The sequence below is a fragment of the Anguilla rostrata genome, chromosome 11, assembly GCF_018555375.3.
Source record: "Anguilla rostrata isolate EN2019 chromosome 11, ASM1855537v3, whole genome shotgun sequence".
NCBI classification, from domain to species: domain Eukaryota; kingdom Metazoa; phylum Chordata; class Actinopteri; order Anguilliformes; family Anguillidae; genus Anguilla; species Anguilla rostrata.
In genome coordinates this window covers 33,263,489-33,285,578 of record NC_057943.1, presented here as the reverse complement: position 1 = coordinate 33,285,578, position 22,090 = coordinate 33,263,489, and the positions used below count along the sequence as shown (strand labels likewise).

Genomic DNA, 22,090 nt, shown 5'->3' with positions numbered 1-22,090 from the left:
CAGCCGCACTCTGCTTCAAAAACACATAAAACAAGCAAACCGAAGCAAGCGGGGCGGCCGGGGAGGGGGCTGTAAAGTCTAAAGAACGACACTTTAAATCATACGCAAACAGTATTTACGGGGTTTAATTATTAATGCGCCTTTCCAAGATCATCTTTTTCATCTGCTCGCGCTGCAGAATCCCCCCGAGCAGCCAGTGTTTGCTTTTGCCGGAGTCTTCCGGCTCTCTGTACTCCCCAGGAAGTCTCTCTCCGATCAAACGGGCGATCGGATCCCCGGGGCCCTCCCGCGCCGCGCGCGGTGGAAGCGCGTTTAACACCAGACGGAGGCCACGTAACGAGTTCAGGGCAGATCCACCGCGCTCGCCCGCACAGAGGCGTTCACCCGCTGCCACTTTAAAAGGGCTGTGTGCGGGGGGTGGGGGGTGGGGGGTAGGGGTGGGGGCTGTGATCAAAGCAACTAATTGCTCGCTGTGTTTCCATTGTAAGTACACCAATGTGAATTTACCTCCGCGGGGGAGAAAAATAATAACCGCTTATAGCCACGCCCCAAACAAGGCAGTGAGGCAGGGAGAGCATAGTCATGTGACCTGAGCGTGCTCAACATTTCAAGAGTGACCTGAATTACGCGTTTTAAGAAATCGTTTATGTGAGAGAATGCTGGATTTTCTTTTAAGAATGCTTGATGTACCCAAGTAGCGGGTAGATTTTTTTATTTTAATTTGCTCCAATGCACATTTAGAGTAGTTATTTCATACATTCCCTAACTGCCCACGTTATAAAAATTTTTGATAAAATTTTTAAGCGCACAATTTGTATTTCCGTAGTGCAGATGGCATTAAATAACGAATCAGTGCGATGAAAAACAGATGTAGCCAGGTGGTATATTTACATGCAGGGGCACAGGGAGATGTTTTGAGCAGGGGGTGCTGCCGACGGAAAAGCTAAATTGTGACATCGCTGTTTAAATATTTGTTGCTTTGACTGTTTTTTTTTTTTAACAAGGAGGGAGGGGCTTGAAACTAAATAATTCTCTATTGCATTTTAACTTCATACACACAATCATCACTATGCAAAACATAGATTTATACTATGTGAACTTTGCACAAATGCATATATAACGCTGCCGTAAAATTTCTTCTTACCACAAAGAGTCCCTGACTTGTTTATGTTTTTGTTTGCACTCTGGATATACTGTATGTGGCTCTAGAAAATAAAACTTACCCTTGTTACCCTTGCAACACTTTCGACACAAGCAATGCCGGTGTTGTTCAGTTTTTTTTAAATCCTTTTGACATGAAGCACATCAAGATTCATGTCAATAATTTTTCAAAATAAAATTACTGTACGCTCACAGAATGTGAACGTGGCTAAATTTAACACCAATAGTGTTTAATTTCTTTAAATAGGCTTGCCACTGGACATGGTGGAAATATGTCTTTCTTTATGTTGTAAAATTGCTTTCTTTCGGTATTGGCACGAGTTGCCAGAGGCATACAGAATTTAACAGAGTAACAAATATCGGCATTTTCGGGCTTTAGGAGCCAGAACTTCATTCAAGCAATTTTCATTCAAGCATCTCTTTTGTTAAAATCTAAAGAAGCAGTTTATATTCCTGGGCTACAAAACAATACTAGTATAAACATAGCTAGTGGTAGCCTACCGTTAACCGAAAATATCAAACAGGAATCAGTGAATCAATCTACTAGCTTAATAGATCTTTGCCATTCAATGACTGTGATGCTCGTGTGTTAGTGCAATATGTAAACGGCCAAGGACGGGAATCTTGACCCTGGCACATTCTAGAATCTACACTGTCACGTATCGATTCTCCCAGCATTTGGCAATATGGTGAAAATGCAATAGGCCCCGTCTATTGGCAACTGATCACACTGAGTAGGCTTGACAGTCTCGATCCCAAACTGCCAAAAAGTCATGGAAGGCACTAAAAATCGCAGAAATAGCAAAAAATAAATCTATCAAAATTCCTCCATCCCCAGGGAGATGTACTGCAAAATCACCTTTTGTCCTGCTTTATAATGATTGATGACATTTTTTCTTAGATTAAATATTTTAAATGAAGGTAGAATTGTGCGGCCTTGTGAACTGCGCTTTCGCAGAATTTTATCACAGATGTCAGAAAGATGGACAAACTGTACAGAAAAAAAATCTCAATTTCTGATGAGAGCAAATGTCCCTTCTCCCCACCCTTACTGCACTGTTGGCAATGAGCAAGAGCAAATGGCATATATTTTATGTACTTTGAGATAATATCATATTATGACCAAATATAAAAGAGTCTAAAATATTTATTTTGGCAGATAAGGCATTTGATTTAAATTGAGAGGAAATTAAGCTGCAGCAGATACATGCAATTGATTCAATTCCAGGCATTAACAGCTGAAACCCCATAAGTCAATATATATTGAAAGATATTTTTTAATACGTATTGCTTTATCCCATGCAGGAAATGGCTGGAACACAGCAATGAATCGTCAAATAAGTGACCTTTCAGAGGGCGATTTATAAACGCACGCTTCACTCCGCCAAGTGTTTGGTTTTCATTTCCTTGTATGGAACGACCTCAGGCAGCTCTCAATGCCAATGCTGGCACTTATTCACGTTTAATTCCTTCCTCAGTTAATTGAGCACCATCTATTCAAGCTTTAACTGCAGGATGTAAGAGGCAGGGAAATAGTGGCATTGTAGAATGGGGGGGGGGGGTTTGGACTGGGTTTGCACACCCTTAGGGTGGCAGTGTGGCCTAACTGTGAGGACGTTGCATGTTGGGTAGTACCAAGTCAAGAGGTCAGTATACTCACCGAGCTTCGTGATGATCGACTACTGCTAAGTCTGTCAAATGGCTGCAGATATCTTATTCACTGATGGCAGCCGTGTTTTTCTGAAAGATGTCTTTTGGTAATTGGGACCATTGATGGGGTCTTTCCCACAGATGTAGGCTATGAAATTTCAGCCTGATTGGTCAAATGAAGAGTTGAAGAGTTATAGGCATTTCAATTTATTTGGTTCTTATAGTGCCACCTTTTGGCAGAGATGCACCAAGTTTTTTGTGCTACCTCAAAATCACATGCTTTACTTGTACAGAGGTAACAAACCAATTTAGAGAACAAAGAATCTGAGGTGAGGGGCATTTAGCAAATCAATAGCCCTTTCAGCAAACCCCCTGCTGTCATAATTCTGAACCTGCTTTGTCTTTTTTTCTTTCTAATTAAAAATAAGAATGCATCTGCCCAAAACAACCTCAGTGAAAATTGGGACCATTGATTTTTCTTTTCAGTCTCAGAAAACAACGATTTATGTACATTTGCAAAAAGAGTGACCGAAAAAAAAACCAACAATAGAGAGCTCATTTGAGTTCAAACAAAATGTTGACATTTTGACAAAGGCCAAAGCCAATGATTATTTCTGTCTCTCCCTCTAACTCTTTTTTTTCCAGGGGGTAATGTTTTGTTCTGTGCCAAGCTGGAGAATCATTTAAACACATTTTTCTCTGGCGTGGCAGTGAGAGAAGACAATAGACTCCGTAGATAGCCTAGGCCCAAATCTGGCAAATGGAGCCATCGGCTTTTCAACACATGAACAAGAATCTTGATGAATCAGATTTTTATATCATCATTACTATTATTATTATTATTATTGGTTTTTTTATTGTTATTATTATTTCTTTTTTGCAGTGTTCTTGCCCTGTTCTAGGTGTCCATATAAGTATTTCTGTTCTAAGTGTAAAAAATTGTATTCAAATAGATAGTTCACAAAAGAACAAAAAGCATATCCACATAGCCTTGAAGTTTTTTTTCCTGATAAAGGCTGAAGATGAAATGATAAAGAAAAAAGCATTTTAGTCCAAGTTTTTTACTTTTTTTTTTTCATGTGAAACTTGTGCTTTTTTGTTACTGCTGGACTTTGAAAGCACTTCCCCTTGAGCGAAATAACAAAAGAGCCATTGCTCACCTCCCTCTTAAACCCCTGTCTGCCTGGTGACCTTAAATCCAGCCAGAAACCTTTTCATCAGTGCAGAATGCGTGCCTGATGTGCGCGGGTCAGGCGTCCATCTTTTGTAGAATATCTTGATTGAAACGGCGAAGAAAAAAGAGCATGATGTAAGAAATGGACTATTTGTCACTTCGCTCCATACTGCGTTTAAAAAAACCTTTTGTATCACCAGGTAGTTATTTTCCTCTCTCCCTGGTTTTTAGTATTCACAGCTGTGATCTTGTGTTGAAAATGTTAATTGCCAGACTCCCATGATAAACAGTGATTTACACAATCGCTGTATGCTCTCATTTTTACACAATGTATGCTCTCATGTTTCTCTATTTTCACGAGATGTAGAAAAAATATATGCTGTGTTTGAAAAGTAGGACTGCTTGGGTAGCCCATCATTTTCAGGTACTGATCCACTCTGTGGATGGGCCCTGAGGTTACCCCCAAGTAGTTCTGGGATCAAATCCTAATTCAGCAAATGCCAACTGTGCCCAGTAGCCCTTCCGGGGCGATGCACACTTGGATCGACCTCCAAAACCTCTGCATGGGAGGCTTCTAGCCAACTGCACTGACAGTGCCTCAATATGCACCAGCAAACTGCCGCAGGTTGACCTGGCACCTGCACATCCACCTGCTGAGTTGTACTTAAAGTGTCTTCCTCTGACCCACGTCTGTGTGAACCTGTCCCTGTGGAATGATAAGGAGTGGTGGGTGACAAAGTCTATTGTAATCACGGTGATCTGAGAAAGAGAGAGAGAGACATAGAGAATTTTTTGGAAGATATCTGGGAACGATCATGCTTTAATTAAAGCAATCATAGAAAGAGCTCCTGTGAGAGAAATCCAGCACCATACTCTGTTTTTATACCCTCAAATTCTGCATTATAAAACCAGGGATTCGGCCTGAATTTATGCGTACAAAACAAAGGGCTTTACAATGTTAACAAGTCAAAAAGAGATAGGCCGGTTAACGTTGTGAACCAATCAGAAACGATTGACCTCGGGCATTCGCATGACATGTAGGTAGATGCATTGAGAAAGGAAGAGTTTCACCAATGGCAAACAAATGACCAGCTCTGGCGCCATGTAATGCCAATGAGAAGAAATGTATCTGCGCGGTGGGCGAAGTTCCAGAGTTTACCTAGGCTTGCTAAGTAAATGGACTGCATTTATATAGCGCTTTTATCCAAAGCGCTTTACAATTGATGCCTCTCATTCGCCAGAGCAGTTAGGGGTTAGGGGTTAGGTGTCTTGCTCAAGGACACTTCGACACGCCCAGGGCGGGGTTTGAACCAGCAACCCTCCGACTGCCAGACAATCGGTCTTACCTCCTGAGCTATGTCGCCCCAGTAAGTAAGCTGAAGCAGACTGAAATCCCTCAACCGCCCGATGAGCTCGCACCCTCACCCCGCCCCTCCGACGCTCTGCTTCAGACCAGTCCACGGGAACACGACATGCAGGAACTCCCGCGGCCCCTTGTTCAGGTGGAGGTCATGTGCCGCGGGGGTGCTAAAAGCTTTGGCCCTAACGGCCCTGTAACTGGTCTGCAGCTAACTAACTGAGTGACACCAGACACACCTAAGGACCTGGTGTGAAACACAACATGAGGCCCCAGCTGTAACACACCTGCGCAAGGACATACACGCACACACACACACACACACACGCGCCCGCACAGCACCACTCGCACAACACCCTAGAGAAAGAGATGAAATTGGTATGCCACCAGTAGCATCAAATGGCCTCCAGGAGAGAACAATTTGGGTGCGAGTGCTTAGCAACTGCCATGTTTCCGTGGATGGCCTTTGCAAGCCTAGCTTGTCGCTGAAGTGAAATGTCAGAGAGAGGGAATGTCGGGCGGTTGATGATTTTATTTAAAGCATGCCTATGTTGGTATAAGAAAGCATACCTCATATGTAGTTATATTTGTATTCCCTGTTTCCTTTCTGTTCTCTTATTCTGTGTTCCACCGTTTTGCTTCTCTCCCCACGGTAGAGTAATAAATTGGCACCTTGGAATGCAGAAAACCAGATCAAAATGTCACCAAAACATCTCCCTCTGTTAGGGATTTTTTTTTGTCAAACTCCCCTACAGCACAAATCAGACACATGGTAGTATACTCTGACCCAAATTGCTCTTACCGTAAAATAAATTATTTGCTTTCCTTCTAAATATCATAGAGCAACAGTGCAATTTTTTCCACTGCGAAGTAACAACAGCCTCCAATTGACCACAATGGGAATGCTAAAGATTCCTGGCAGTTAAAATGCACCTTTGAAAAATGATGGCACTGCTATTGTCACTATTGCCAAGTAATATGGCTGTAAGGATGCGTGTTAAACTAAATTCACATCTATTTTGAACAGTTGTTTTCAGTATTTCAACTTTCATTAACCTAGAATAACTGTTCATTACTAATTTAAATATGCGAAGATTATTTCCCTATCTGGCATCATCCTTAAATTATCCTTATTATTATTCCTGTTTCAGTTAATTAACAATCTGTTATTATGGTACAGTAGTTCATAGATGTTAGATTGCATGTATTTTTATTACTTCTGGTCGACTTCAATTATTATAATTCCTGCATTTAAATTTTCTTATTTATAATAAATTGTATATTATACTAAAAGGCTGTTGTAATGTTTCTCTCTCTTTAACATTGCATGAGTGACAAACCAACAAAGACCCTTTTTGATATAAGAAATTCAGTGATTTAATTGATGATTTTTATTCCCAGTAATAATTAATTAAATCACGATATAATTCCTATGTAGGTTAAGTGAGTGGGTTTAGCACACAATGACACTTTTGTGTTCAGTATTCAGAATGCTGAACATTGCACAAGGGTATTTATCTGTTAAAACAGCTGGGTTGAGAAAATAAAGATGTTTTATTTAATCCTCACTACCACAACAGCTAAGAGCATATTGGCCTTCCCACCACACTCCCAACGCCGCTTCATTGCTGTTATAACTATTTGTCTTCTGAAAATAATAATCAAAATTGTTTATTAAGAAACTCCAGCATTATTGCCTGTTTTATTTTGTCCCTAACCTCGTACATATAAGGATCCGGTCCATAGAACCTCCATAAACTAATAGAGAGGAGGGAAAAGACAGAGAAACAGATGGAAAATAAACCATAGAGAAGCTAGCCACATACTCACGTATTGAGTGTTTTAATTGGTTTAACCCTTCCAGTGGGGTTTACACTCTGGTCTTTCTTAATTGTAATTGCTTCTTCTTCAATGGAAATGCTTCTTCCAATCAAGGGCATCATAACCAATGATATTCTGTGCCTTTATGGCTAAAAGCACAAAATGATCAAACTCATCATGAAAAACCTCCTAAGTCTGATTTTGCTCTAGCTTTATCAAAAACGGTCCAGGACAGGACAAACCTTTGGCTAACCCATACGGACTGTTTTGGACATCATTAAGAAGAATGAGAGCTCTGGTGAACTCAGGAACCACAAAGAGCCTGGTAAGCCAAAGAAGATCTCTATGGTGAATATAATTAATTTGGATGCGTTTGTTTGAACTCGAGCAGACAAGATGCTTCAGTACACTTCAGTATTAATTCTGCTGCTGCTTTCAGCAGTTGCATCATCAGTGAAGACAATTGAGCCAGTATCTGTGGCAGCCGTACATACCCAAACTATAACACCCCCCACCACTATGTTTCACAGATAGGAGGGGGAGTGCTTTGGATCTTGGGCAGTTCTTTTAGCCTCCATACTTTGCTCTTGCCATCACTCTGTTAAAATTCAATCTTGGTCTCATTTATCCATAAGACCTTTTTTTCCCAGAAGTCTGTAGGCTCTTTTAGGTGCTCCTTAGCTAACTGTGACCTTGTCATCCTGTTCTTGAGGCAAACCAGTGGTTTGCATCTAGCAGTGTAGCCTATATATATATACACACACAGCCGGGTGACATATGTACAGGGAGCGACATAATGATTCATATGGGATGTTATACTCTCTCTTTTAGTTATTTATATCTGATAAATAAACATATTAAAAACATCAGCTGATCAGCAGCACTGCTAATTTAAATAAATATGTCCGCATCAGGGCCACAAAGCGCTTAGAATTACTGTTGGTCCGTCAATATGAAACAGAGAACATGTAGGCCTAAGTCACTTTAGGTCTTACAAAGTTATTGTTTATATACTTGCTTTTCAAGTGTAAAAACACTTTCCAAGCATTTATAACAAATTCATTAAGATGTAATAAAATATTTAGAAGCCACTAGCAATGTTTTTTGAAGGGTGATATTACATAGTGTGGTATCTTAGATGATATGACACATGATGTCATTTCACTTAATGTGAAACTCTGTGGACTAAAATCCCAGAGCAAAAATGTGTGAATGATTCATCAAAAAGCCAAAGACAGGGAGAAGAAGGGAAAAGGGGAACCGCATCATTTTCAGACATTAAGTGTTGTATTCTCGCAGCGATCTTGGCGTTGTGCTTCCACTTGTGAGATTGGAGGAAATATTGTGATGCGGAATCTTCAATATGTCGAACCACGGCCCCTCAGGATGTGCCAATTATTCACAAATTGTCCAGTCTGATGAATTGCACCTTCTCCTGGCAGTTTTTTTTCCCAAGCATCTGATAACAGCTGAAATGGCTGCCGCAGTCTGAATTTTTATGAAGCGATTTCTGTCATTTCTTTGCATTTTGAGTCAGACGGCGGGACCTGCCTTCTTTAGCCTCTCCTAAATTGGACGTGAAAGCGGTCTCCTTCGGCAAACTTTCAAAAGACACTTTTTTCATCATCAAAAGACTTGTGCTAATGTTTTGGTCCTTATACAATTTGATCTTTCATTTTAGGCAGTTACTGCTGTCAATGGCCTGCTTTGTTCTGTAACAAGGTCAACTGTGTCAGCTCTCTTCTCTTCTCTCTCTCAGTTTTTCTCTCAAAAATTCAAAAATGCATTCTTGGCATGACTGCATATAACAATATTGACAAAGCAAATAACGATGAAACAAAAATGACACATAAGACAATTAATACAGTCTAACAATAAATATATAAATAACTACAGACAACCCACAAGCTGAATGATTACCACTAAGGCCAGTAATAAGAACAAAATCTACTAATAATATAAAAAATGGAGATGGTCTTACCCTGTGTGTGTATGTGTGTGAGTGCATATGCATGCACAGGCATGAGTGTACTGGTGCATACAGTATGTGCACGCATGCACATGCATGTGAGTGAGTGCATTTATACTTGCATGCACAGGTGTGAGTGTGCTGGTGCATATGTGCATCCATGCACATGAGTGTGAGTGTGAGTGCATTTATGCATACATGCACATGCATGTGAGTGAGTGCATTTGTGCTTGCATGCACAGGCGTGAGTGTGCTAGTGCATATGTGGATCCATACACATGCATGTGAGTGTGACTGCATTTATGCATGCATGCACATACATCTGCATACGAGTGCATTTGCGCATGTATGCACATTTTGTGTGTTTGTGCGAGTAAATTTGTGCATCTTATTTTAAAATATCACAGCAATTCTCTTTTCCTCAGCAGACCCCGCAGGTCCCTTCAGGTCACATAAAATTGAAGGCCTTGTTTTCAAAAAGAGATTTCTCCCACGAGGGCATCAAGAAGACCGACTGTCTGATTGCACTGAGCTGACTGGTCTCCTAAAGAGGGATTCCTTTTCGCCCCATCCCTGCAGCTTCATTAATCCCAAAAATTCATCCCTGTCCCAAGCTGGGAGGGACTGCCAGCAGCCACCCCCAACTTTTTGCACACCCCACACCTCACGCCCTCCCCAACACTCACCTTAACAAACAATAGGGAAGACTGACCTGACACCAACCCTGTGCATTTTACATCAATTACATCCTTTCACCTGTCTATCTTCTTTAACTTCTTTCCCCCTGTTCACACTGTCACATTTGTCATATCATTTGAGGTGCTGAATACATTTTGTGTTCTATTTCTGGTCATTGCAGCTGTCAAGGTCACAGTTTTAAATGCATTCTGTTACATATCTTACAGAACCCTGTTCATGGCGTAGAACAGTGATAAAAACCTGTCAGTCAAGCAGCACACCCAGCTCCTTTCCCCACAAGCCACCTGTAAAATAGCTGTTCCCTTTTAGATTTCTCCTTCTGTGTTAATTGCCTCTTTAAGAAGGGGCTCATTCATGTGTGCTACCTTTATTCCCCATAAGAGAAAGGAGAAGAAGAAAAAATCAATGGGCTGAGACTTGTTTGGTAGATCGATGCTTGGAATGCGTGTGTGTAAAAAAAAAAATGGATGCAGTGTTGCGTAGCCTGATCTGTTGGGTACTTCTGTACTACTGTCGAACCTACGCTTTAATGCCTAAATGTGAATCTCACTAAATTACTTGAGTAATCAGAAAAAATGTATTATAATCATCATAATCATTTACAATCAGTGATTATTGATTTAAGATCAGTGAATACTTTAATACACATTTAACTCAAATAGGTCAAGAGAATTGGTTTCCTCAAACCATCTATGTAAACTGAATCCTTTTCAAGTGCTTTTTTTTGTCAAAATGTGTGCATCGGATCTGAGCACAAAAATGATTGCATGGACAGTCATGCCAACAGGCCAGACCTGTCCATGGAAATGCCAGCGCATCCCAGCTTTATATCGCCGATCAGTGTTCACATTGCATTTTACTGTACCTTACCACAACAACGGAGAAAAATAAGGAAACGCTATTAAGTTGTTCCAAAGTCACATGCTCATTTAGTTAGAAAACGAGATATTGCAGAGGGAATCTAGGCTTTCCCGTGTGAAGTGTAATGCGTGCAAGAAAGTGTGTGCAATTCACAGAAAACCCAAGCATACTGTGAAACCGACACACTTTTATGTCTCACACACACACACACACACACACACACACACATTGGGTCAACAGACAGACCCACAGCACTACAGTGTGTGCATCTCTCTCGCAAACAGACATGCAAGACCTTGACTGATTTGATTTAAGAACAGTAAGCAGCACTTCATTAACTGTTCATTATATTACAGAGAAAAACACATTCAAAAAAGGGGTGTAAGCAACTAGAGAAATAGTCAATTAGACACAGTGAGTTAAAAGCTTGGGGGGGTGGTTACCGTGGCGAGGGCGGCACATTTTGGGTAAACATGTCGCCGGGGCGCTCATTAGGCCCGCTGCTCTGACGGGGGCTGGCAGAGGGAGCCGCCCGCCATCGCCTCCGATTACATGCAAATCAGCCCGGATGATCTCCAGATCTCATTAAGGTCTTCCTAACGACGCCGTTTACGGGAAGGGCACTTACACCGCTGGCCAGACGTCTCGCAGCACGCAGGAGGAGCGGCGGCCATGTTTAATCAGTTCCAGTCCTCATTTATGGATTCGTCACTATTACTGTCTTATTTAATTTTATTTTATTTATATTTACCTGTGCGAAGGACTGGACAAGGACATGGGTTTAAGGTGCAAGCAGGTCTTTTTTGAACAGGGGGGCTTCGATGGCAGTTGGAGTTTAAATGGAGAGCGCTTGCTCTGACAGAGTGAGAAGCCTGGGAATGCGAGCGTACAGAAATGCCCGTGTGTAATAAAGGAAAGAGCTGAACTCAGCAGCCGTACTTTTCAGCTGCAAACCAAACTGTGGTTGGAATGCAGGTCGATCTTGTCGGTTGAATTGCACTTTCCCCTAAGATTGAATCAGTGAGCTCCAATAAATCTTATATAACTGTTTAGAATTTTAAATGCTGTCCTGAAGTTTTCTAAAAAAAATAAATAAGGGGGAGAAACTTGGTGAATACTTGGCTTATAGACTCACAGTCAAAGACTGTATTGCTCCTAACTTATAGCTTCTTCTCCCCTTCTCTCTGGAACAAAGTGACATATTGCTATGCAGAGCTAGAGTCTTCACAAATCAGAGACACACACACACAACTACCCAGTTTCTAGCCTTAGGTGTTGGGGCACAGAAAAACTTTACATTCCACGTAGGGGGGAATGTAGACAACATGCTTCTCCAGAGAGAATGTTTTTGGATACATTTTTTAGTTACTCTAACTTCGAGTGGACTTAATGAAGAACTGAAACTATTGTGTTTGGGCATGTTTTCCAAAGTAATACTTATGATAGCATGGGTTTATATATTTACTTACGTTCTTTCAAAGGAGATTTGTTGTTCCATATCTGTTCATATTCATTCCGTCATGGACATATTTGTTATATGCACTATTGCTATTCATTGTACAACATTATGATGTATGGCTCATGCACCTCCCTTGAAGATTACATGGGAGGAGTGCACCTCACACACCTATGGGAGACTGAGGGCGAAAGTTTTAAAATGACCCGTCTGAATATCAAGCAGTGTCCTGATGAAGAGCGAACATGGTCGAAACATTAGCCATTCTCATGGCTAAATAAATGCTGTCATTTGTTTTTTGGAGCATCAAGCGAGTGTGCGAGCATTTTCTTTTCCCATTCCCTATATGTTCCTGTGACCCACCTCCTTGCGCAAGCTTTTGGTGTGCGTTTGTTTTTTCTAACACTGTGTTTAATGAATCCATCCAGCAAAAAGCTTCCCTGGGTTTCACTTAATCAAAGAACGTAGACTGCCTGTGCCATTTAATGACAATGGAAAGAAGTGAACGGTGAAAAGGAAAGGACGGACCGCTGAAGGAAGGGTACAGAGAAAAGAAGGATGAAAGAGAGGAAAAGCAGGCGAGGGCGTTTGAAACCTCAGCCGTCCGTCCTTGTCGAGGGAGAAGGTTCTCTCATCATCCCATTCACCGTGCTTAGGAAGACCCACGGGCCCTGGACCAACCAATCCGAATGGATTTGGAGAAACAATGGCTGCTCCTACAGGCTGGGGTAAGGAGAGGCTGGGGGTGGCGGGGTGGGGGGGGGGGGTTTGTATGTAGAGACAAAGACAGCCTCCCCCAAGGTGACAGAAGAGAGAAGATCAGACGGGAAGATTCGCAATGTACTCCTACACACAGCCATGGATAATCGCACACAGTCACACACTGACACACACACAAAGATGCACACACACACACACACCTGCATGCGTGCACACACAAGCACACTGACGCACACACACGCGCACACAAACACGTTGCACACACGGACACACGCAGACACATTGACAAACACACACGTTTGTGTTAACCCGCTGCGCAGACAGTGGATTACACCGATTTGCCCAGATTAGGGGCTGCCAGTCAAGTTCGAGTTAATAGTTTAATTCACGGCAAAGTGAGGGGTTCAAATGAATTCATCGAGTGTGGTCCATTAAGCTCATTAAGCAAATCTGTAATCAGATCCTTTGAAAATTACAATTAATTAGGAGGCTCACTCCTTACTTTTTTTTCTGTTTCTTGGGCCTGGCAATAGATTTAATACAGGCTTGGGATTGGCTAAAACACAGTGTCATTCACACAGGAAACCAGTTCCATTGCAGAGTTCACAAGGAAGATTCCACCCATCTGCAGGCTTTTGGGTGTATGTAATTACAACAGCAACTATAAAATCAATATTACTGTGATACTATAGCTCCAGTACAACACTGTTATGATGGTGGTGCTATTATTATTATTATTAGTAGTAGTATTGCAGAGACGATGATCTATTATTGTTGTTTTTATCTCAATTGTCTTTCTAACTATTGTTATAACCATAAAACAATACAACAAAGTTTTAAAACAGTTTCAGTGCCTTTTGGAAAATTTCCTTTCAGAAAGTGGTGGAGCCCAATTCAAATGATATAATGGAGTAACAAAGTGGAAGACGACAAGAGAATGGTGTCCATAAAATTCTCTGAAATAAACATCTTTATTATGTTCTTAGCTGTGAAGAATTAAAGTTACTGTCAGCACAGCAAACAGTGTAGCTATAACTCATGTGGACATGAAACTCATATAAGGCAGCCATGTTGATTCCCTCAGCTGGGCCATTAAGTAGAAGTTTGTCAGCTTTCAGGATCGAGTCTGAATATACATATAAAATGGGAGACTTCATATAAAAAAGGTCTACAGTTCCTATATGGTTCACTTGATGTGAATGTAGATACACTCAAATTAAAGCAAGGAATGAAATGAAATTGTTTGAGGCTGTGAATAAAAACAGATCAAACAAATCAGTACAGAGGTATTAATATACCAGTCACTGTGTATGTGGATCGTCGAGTGGTGACTTTCGATATATTTCTGCATTAATACTTTGAGCACGGTCCTACGATATGCATACATGAATAAACCAAAACATACACGAATAAACAAAAATCTAAAAAAGGTAGGGAAAGAGACACTTAAATAAGACTACCAGGGAACTCTTAATAGAACATCAGTCATGACAGAGTTTTCAAACACGCACAGCTTTTAAAAGAAATGGATGATGATGGGTTGACCGCTCAGTTGGTCAGTGGCTTTGACCGTGCTGTGCTCATTTTATAAGCGCCTGTGTGTGGTGGCTCCAGCCTGGCAATCCAGAAGAACAGATACCTCAGATACCAGATACCTAACTCAAGCAAAGGCCGCAACCGCCCCAGCAGGAGACTTTACACCTCGAGATAGGAGCAGACCTCGGAAACCATAACCTGGAAGGTCAGCTGTTACTCTCCCTGGTTTTGTGGAGCCTGCCTGCATGCACGTGTGGATGCTGCTGGTGCGGCTGGAAGAGGAGCTGATTGTTGATGATGCGCACCTGTGTCCAACCCGGTGACCCAATCGAATAAAAAGCCCGATGGCTCTGCCGACCCCGGCTTCCCGGTTCGCCCTTTTGATCAGGCAGCAGGGTCCACCTGTTGACCCGCACGCCAAACGTCGTCCACCGAATCGTAAAACGAAGCGCGAGGTGCTTCGCGTGAGCCTACGTGCGCTCTCTCAAATCGATAGCGAAGACCGCAGCGACGAGAGCCAGTAAGTACACAATTGGGAATTCGAAATTATGGAGAAAAAAAGGGGGGGGAAAAAAAACAAGGCAGATGCCGCCATGGAACAGCTTGCCACTGCAGACACGCCGCACGCCCGTGCCAGACCGCGCGGTGCTTTTTCAAAAGAGCCAACCGGCAAACGCGTTGCCCCTGGAAACAGATTAACAAACATCATATATTAATTGATGAATGAGCTCGGGGAAGAAAGAAAAAAATAAACAAATCACAACGACAGCGCCGGTTCAAGGCCACAAAGCACCGGCGAGACGCGGCCAAATTAATCAGGGACCTCGTCTCTGAGCGGGAGCCGCTTTCCAACCGCCTGTCTTTCCAAAGACAAACAGAATAAAAAAAGGATTTGAACCCCTTTGAAACGGGACCGTTTTTCGTTTCGTTTACTTTCGAAAGCGCGGTTTCGTTTGGTCTGTTTTCGCTCGGTCGCCGACGGACATCTCCCCCAGCGGCATGCGCACGTGCGGCGAGGCTCTCAAGAAGCCATTTTACGCAGCGGGAAGCCGCGACAAGCCGCGATTCGTCTAAAAAGCCGACATTAGCACCCATCTGTCTCCGCCTCCTGAAGCGGAGGCGTCCGGCCAAAAGCGCCCGGCCGAAAGCGTCCGGCCGGACCCGCGCGCCTGTGTAATGAAGGCCGTTACGGGGGACCAAGGCGCTTTTTTTATGGAGCCCGCGTCCGCGCGCGGGCACCGCTATTATCTCCGCGTCTGCGGCCGCGTGCCTGCCGGGCGAGCTGGCACACGAGTACGCGATGAAAACCGCGCGAATAAAAAGCGTGTCCCGTGTCAGAGCCCCAGCTGGGCTCCGCCTCCCCCCCCCGCACTACCGCTGTCCCTGCTCCCGTCTGCTGAACACCAGTAGCCCTTGGAACCACCCCCAGAAACAGAAGCATGAGGACGCATGGGTGGGGGAGGGGGAGTAGTGGGAGGGGCAAGAGGGACCTAGACAGTCATGGCATATGGGGACCCCCCCCCTTCTCCCACCCCCTCGTCCCGAACGGGACAGGGCCAATAATATCAGGGGCTGGGCAGGACTGTCTGATCTTCCACAAAAAACTGTCCCTCTGTCCCACTTCTGCCTGTCCCCTCAAGGGCAGGCCCTAGACAAGGGGGTCTGCTGGGGTCCATAACCCTGTCCCCGAATTTCACCACTACTGATGGATTACCACAGCTGATTACAGTTAATCACCTCTCCTGGTTTCTTAGGGTCTGGCCTGGTCGCAGAGTATAAAGTGAACCCTTTGGCTCTCCAGGGTCAGGTGTTAGGGGCTCCTGCTGTAGACCCCCAGGCTGGGGGACGGGCTTCGCCCCAGTGCAGCGGCAGCTCTGCGGCTCCTCTCCCAAACTGACGGGAGACGTCCCAGTGGTTTCAGGCATTAGCAGGTTAGAGGATTAAATTTAATAGCACATTGATCCATTGCGGATATACTGAAGCAATTGGTTAGTACTAGGCAGGTAAGCAGTGTCTACGGGACGAACCGGACCTTGGTTACAAGTTCTCCTGTGCTATACTCCGTCTCGTTCAGGACGAGGAGGAAGAATGAGCAACGAAAGTCAGAGAGGGAATGGGCAGGTTATGGGACAGAGAGAGAGAGAGAGAGAGAGAGCGAGGGAGAAAAGGATGGTGGAAACAGAGTAAAATAGACAGGTGTCACCTGTTGCAGTACTTGGGCTCTTTCAGAAATGCTAATATTCCTGCTCCCTCTCTCTCTCTCTCTTTCTCTCTCTCCCTCCCTTTATCTCCCTTTCACGGATTCACATCTCGCTTCTCAAAGCCGCTGTGAATTCAGCTAGCGAGGCGCGGGTCAGCCAAGCCCCCGGAAAGCAGCGGAAGGGCCGCTCACGTACGCCCGGGCACCCTCTCCTGTTTAATTCAGCGCCTTCCAGTTCGTTTGAAGACCCAGAAAAAATTTTTTTTTTTTTTTTTTTAAAGTCGGGCCGCTACCTTGAGGTTTCACCCTCCGCCGGCGTCCAGGTCTCCTCAAACGCGGTGATGAATGCGGAGAGGGGGCCGGCCGTGCGTTTCCCCTCGAACAGTGGTAGAGTGTAGCGCGGGTAAGAAGCGAGCTTACCAAGGTCGCGGTGTCCCAGTAAGCACTGCCGTCTCCCTGAGCAGTCTACCAATAGCGTAGTATCGCGTATAAAGGATAAATTAAAAGCATGTAAAGTGTGTAATAGTCTGATAAGCGCTGCTAATGCCGTAAGTAATGAATCAGCTCGAGAGTCTTCTCGTGTCACGAATCGCCTCCTCCCTCAGCCAGTCTGCGGAAAAAAACAGCGACAAGCTGTCACCGTCTCGACGTTTGTGGTCCTCCTACGGCGACGGGAATTACGTCGTATGTGTTGCGACAGGGAGGGTGGGAAAAGTCGCTCGAAGGCGAGGACGGGCACGACGCAGCTCGACTGAACATCGGCCCTCCGGGGGGCGTGTAAACTCCGTGAAGTGCGCTTAACTGCCATGACTCCCAGATCCGACATTTATGTAGACTTTCCGCTTCGTTGCTTCTTCGTCGCCCTGCGATGAGTCACAAATTGCGAGAAAGTTGTGCTCAGGTGGTTCGTTTCGTATCGTATTTCGAAGTAAAAGGTCCCTGGTCATAGTGGAATCTGTGAGTCGCTGCTTCAAAATGCGGAAGCAATCGAATCGAAAGTTTATTTTCGTGATGCACAAAACTAGGCTACTACTTTTATAAAAAAATGATGGTCAAGGTCCATAAACCCAGCTTTTCATTCAGTTCCCATTAGACATTTCACCCACATCACTGGAACAAAAAAAGACTTGCAATGAACTATGGAAACTGAAGACAAAGTAAACATACACATTTTCTTTCAAGATAAAGTTTGAAGGTTAAGAAATATCACGTTGATATTCTGAACTTCTTAACTGACATGACAGACTACCAACACTCAGCTGGTTTTGGAATGGTACTAACAATGTACATACGCGTTCTGTGTTTAACAGGGTGTGGTATTTTCCCATCTTCATAACGGGGAGTAATCTGTTCATAATCTTAAAAGTGCCATTTGTCAGGCAGAGTATCAAACGAATCGTGTTCTGGGTGTTTATATCACCTCCCCCGAACAGTAAAATATATACTGATATTTTTGGCTGAATTTATGCAAATAGATTATTGTGCAATATACTGTAAATATCTGGGCTTTTTGGAAAATGTAATGGCGTCATATTTCACAGCAGTGTAAATTATTGCAATAAAGTGGCAGTGATGTATGTATGTATGTAATAATATATCAAATCAAAAATGTTGTCAATATATTGCCAAACTTCATAAGTCATTTTTTATTTGATATATTTCCTAAATTTGGCATTACTGTTAAAATGTTTAGATGGTAAGTAACACTCACAGGTATGTCTACAGCATCACCACCATCTTCCTCCACTCCTCCTCACTCCTTCCCACTCTCTCCTCTCTCTGTTCTTCTCTCTGTTTCTTTCTCCCTCTCTGTCTTTTCCTCTCTTTCCCTCTCCCACTCTCTCCTTCTCTCACGTACTACCTCTCTCCCTTTCTCTCATACTCCCGCTCCATCTTCTTTCACTCCTCTCTGCCTCCCCCCTCCCCTCCCCCATAGAGCGTTGCCAGGGTGACCAGCAGAAACAGCCAAGCTCTGGAGGAGTTTGTGAAATGTAAATCGTCTGGTGCAATTTTAAACATAAATGTAAATTCTAATCCCCCCCCCCCCCCCCTCCAAAAACAGAAACTAATACATGGACCTCCATGTCCACATACCTGTAGTGACTTGACTGTAGTAACAAAGGCTCCTTCTTCCAACACCTATTTCCAATTATCTCTTTGCCACTTCACCTCACACCCCCCCCCCACCTGCATACATGTGCACACATATAGACAGACACACACACACACCTGGATAACTAAATCGGCCTTCATCCCCCCAGCAAAAACACACACACACACACACACACACATACACACATAAGAACACATACACACTCAAACTCACATTCACACACACACACAAGTTGGCAGAATCCCTTTTCCCAAGTGGGAAGAAGAGAAACAGGAATAACAGAAGACGGAAAAGAGGAAGAAGCGATCCGCGGGCGGAGCGGGGGGAGAGGTGTGAAACTCCCCCACGCTGGGGGGGGGGGGGCGAGCTGAGAACGCTCGTAATCGCGCGGCGCGCCGCCGCCGCGCACGCAAAACCAGCGGCAGCGGGGCGCTAAAACCACACGACCGCGGAACGAAGAAAAACGACATGAAAAAGGGAGAGAGGAAAAATAAAGACAAGATGACGAGCACAGACATAACGCCGCGGGGGGGGGGGGGTTAATATATTAACACAAGCACTAACGAAGCAAGGGCTGCCACGTTCAGAGGCGGAAAAAAAATCGTCTTGTGGCCGAGCGACATAATTTCTGATTACACTAACAACATTTTATTAAATTTTTCTTTATTTCAATATCTTGATTGTTGTTAAATACTGACCACACACTAAGACTTAGTGCTGAGGCACAGCGAAGATAATCCCGTTTGCATTAATACACTTAATTCACTGCTCATTTTAGTGCACATATTTAATATCAGGAAGTGGCAGAAGAAGAAGAAGAACTGTGTGGAATTTACTGGTCGTAGGTCTTTCAGTGGTGTTCCTGTAGCCAGTGAAAGCACAGGAGATTTGATGTCAGAGATGCAGAGGTATATAATAACTTCTTCCAGCTGTATTGTTCAGAGCTTTTAAATGTTACAGGTCACCAGCGGTGAAGACTGCTTTATATCTGATGTATACACGAGGGCTCCCCTGCGTTTATGTTTTATTAAAATTGTACCGAGCCGTGCTTTTCCAAACAGAAAAACACAGTCAATATTTATAGCGAAAGTACAGCAAGTATACGTCTCAGTAAAAATGTTATTTTACAGATACGCAGCCCCCCCCCCCCCCCCCCTTCCTCCCTCTTCCAGTTCCCATCTCTGGATAAGATGTATTCTGTATTGTTTTTCACCATGTTGCTAAATTCACATACCTGTCACTAAAAATGCTTATTTCTATGCTCTAAGCTGCACACACTTTTAACAGCGGACACTATTTCTTGGATCTTTACATTTTTATAAAATTACAGTGACCAGGTTTCCATACTTCTATTAAAACCTTGCTGAGTTCACCTGTTACTCCATTGCTAGGGCCACCACTTTGACTCCACCATATGGCCTGCAGGGATTTAAACTTGTATTTCAATAGTACCTCCAGGGTCACTAGCACTCAAGTCACATCAATGGTAATTCTAATTGAGACATTTATAAAAAATAAAAATAAAAACAATGAGTTGATCTAATACGGGGAGAGTCAGGAAGGAAAGTGAACATGGATGGAAGTTTAAATCCAGTGAAAAGCACGTGTTTGAGCCAGTGGTCCTCACTCATGGTGCTGGAGATCCATTGAGTCAGCTGGCTTTTTTGGTTACTCAGTACTTGAATAGCACGGTAGAGGTTGATGCATCCATGTAAAGAAGGGGTGTCTAATCTTATCGGAAAAGGGCCGGGGTGGGTGCAGGTTTTAGCCCAGCACTAAGGCACCTGATTCTACTTAAAGTCATGACTGGTGACCATGATTAGTTAATTAGTTGAATCATTAATACATTTTTTTTTTTTCACATTTTTATGTGCAAGTTAAATGTTATAAAACTGCTCTCATTGGTAATGGGGGCATTTCCCACTGCTTCTAACAGCACAGCACCTCAAAACACAGTCAGTGCAGCACTTCAGCAAAACACAGCACAGCAACTCAGCAAAACACAGCACAGCACCTCAGCAAAACACAGCACAGCACCTCAGCAAAACACAGCACAGCAACTCAGCAAAACACAGCACAGCAACTCAGCAAAACACAGTCAGCGCAGCACTTCAGCAAAACACAGCACAGCAACTCAGCAAAACAGTCAGCGCAGCACTTCAGCAAAACACAGCACAGCATGTCAGTACAACAGTCAGCACAGCACCTCAGCAAAACACAGTAAGCACAGCTGTGATGTGGCCTCACCCCAGCCTCATCACGCCACTTCCAATTTACACTCACTATTTTTCCACTCTTTTAGTCACCAAAGGACTTCATATTGTTTCCATTTCAACTGTTCACTTTATCAGTAAAAACACAGGTAGTCATTCATTTACTTACTCACCGTTTGTTAAGTCCACCATCCATTGTTCAGCTGATTTGTTCTTTCTGTTTGGCATTTTCTCTTTCCACCGTTTTCAGTTTGAATCCATGTTTGCTCTGCCGCCATCAGATGCGAACGTTATTTCGCCTATATCTGGGAAATACCAATGTTTAAATTTCAAATTTCACGGGTTATTTTTAAAGTGCACCTCAGAATGGTGAAAAATGATTTACTTTATAATAAGTTTAAACGTAAGTTTAATAAATTCATTATTAAACTTATATTCTGTATTGCGTGGTGATGTTTGGACTAATTCCTAAACAGAATATCCCAACCTTAATGCAGCTACCCTGTCAGTTATTTGGTATAGTCCAATGGCGGGAAATTCAAATTGTACTCCGTATTTAAGAGAGTCGGTTTTAGGACTGCAGGCGGGGGACTGGTTAAAGTAGAGGTACCATGATACTTATGAGATGTTGAAGCGAACATTCATTATTGTACGGTCTAGTTAAGACATTGTGGCTGTTAGCCTGTAAATTTATTGGGGTTTTTGTTTATTTATTTATTTATTTATTTGTCTACTAGTCTTTTGTTGTTTATACTTACACTTCTGGTCACTGTAAATAAACCTGGCACTTCTTGCACTGGATTTTGTTGTCCTGTGTGCTTCCCTACCACCCTTGGCAACTCGACCAACTACATCCTTACAACAGCCCCTCAGCAAAACTCAGTAAGCACAGCACCTCAGCAAACACGTCGCCAGCTCCAAACTCAGCGACGCAGTCAGCTGGCTGAGGTGCGCTCACACCAGCAGCTTGATTGAGACGGGACAGCGTGGATCCCCATCATTAGAACTTAATGAACTCCCTCCCTTCTTGTGCTTCCTGTGACTGCACAAAGCCGAAAACCTGGGGTTGAACTTACCTGGGGCTGTCTCCCGGCAACAGACCCTTGGGCCGGATGGCGAAGAGTAATGACAGACGTGCTGAGATGGAGCAGAACGAATGA

General features: G+C 43.4%; 1 long non-coding RNA gene across 2 annotated transcripts; it reads right to left on the bottom strand.

Moving 5' to 3' along the window:
• Window positions 1-3,002: 3,002 nt before the first annotated feature.
• On the bottom strand, window positions 3,003-21,422 carry LOC135234643 (uncharacterized). Of its 2 annotated transcripts, none has more exons than XR_010324154.1 (2): window positions 21,104-21,422; window positions 3,003-4,744 (listed from the first exon to the last, which is right to left on the bottom strand). It is a non-coding gene; the product is annotated as an uncharacterized LOC135234643 (long non-coding RNA). The 2 variants fall into 2 exon arrangements; XR_010324155.1 differs by having other exon boundaries at window positions 3,003-4,691.
• Between the last annotated feature and the right edge of the window lie 668 nt (window positions 21,423-22,090).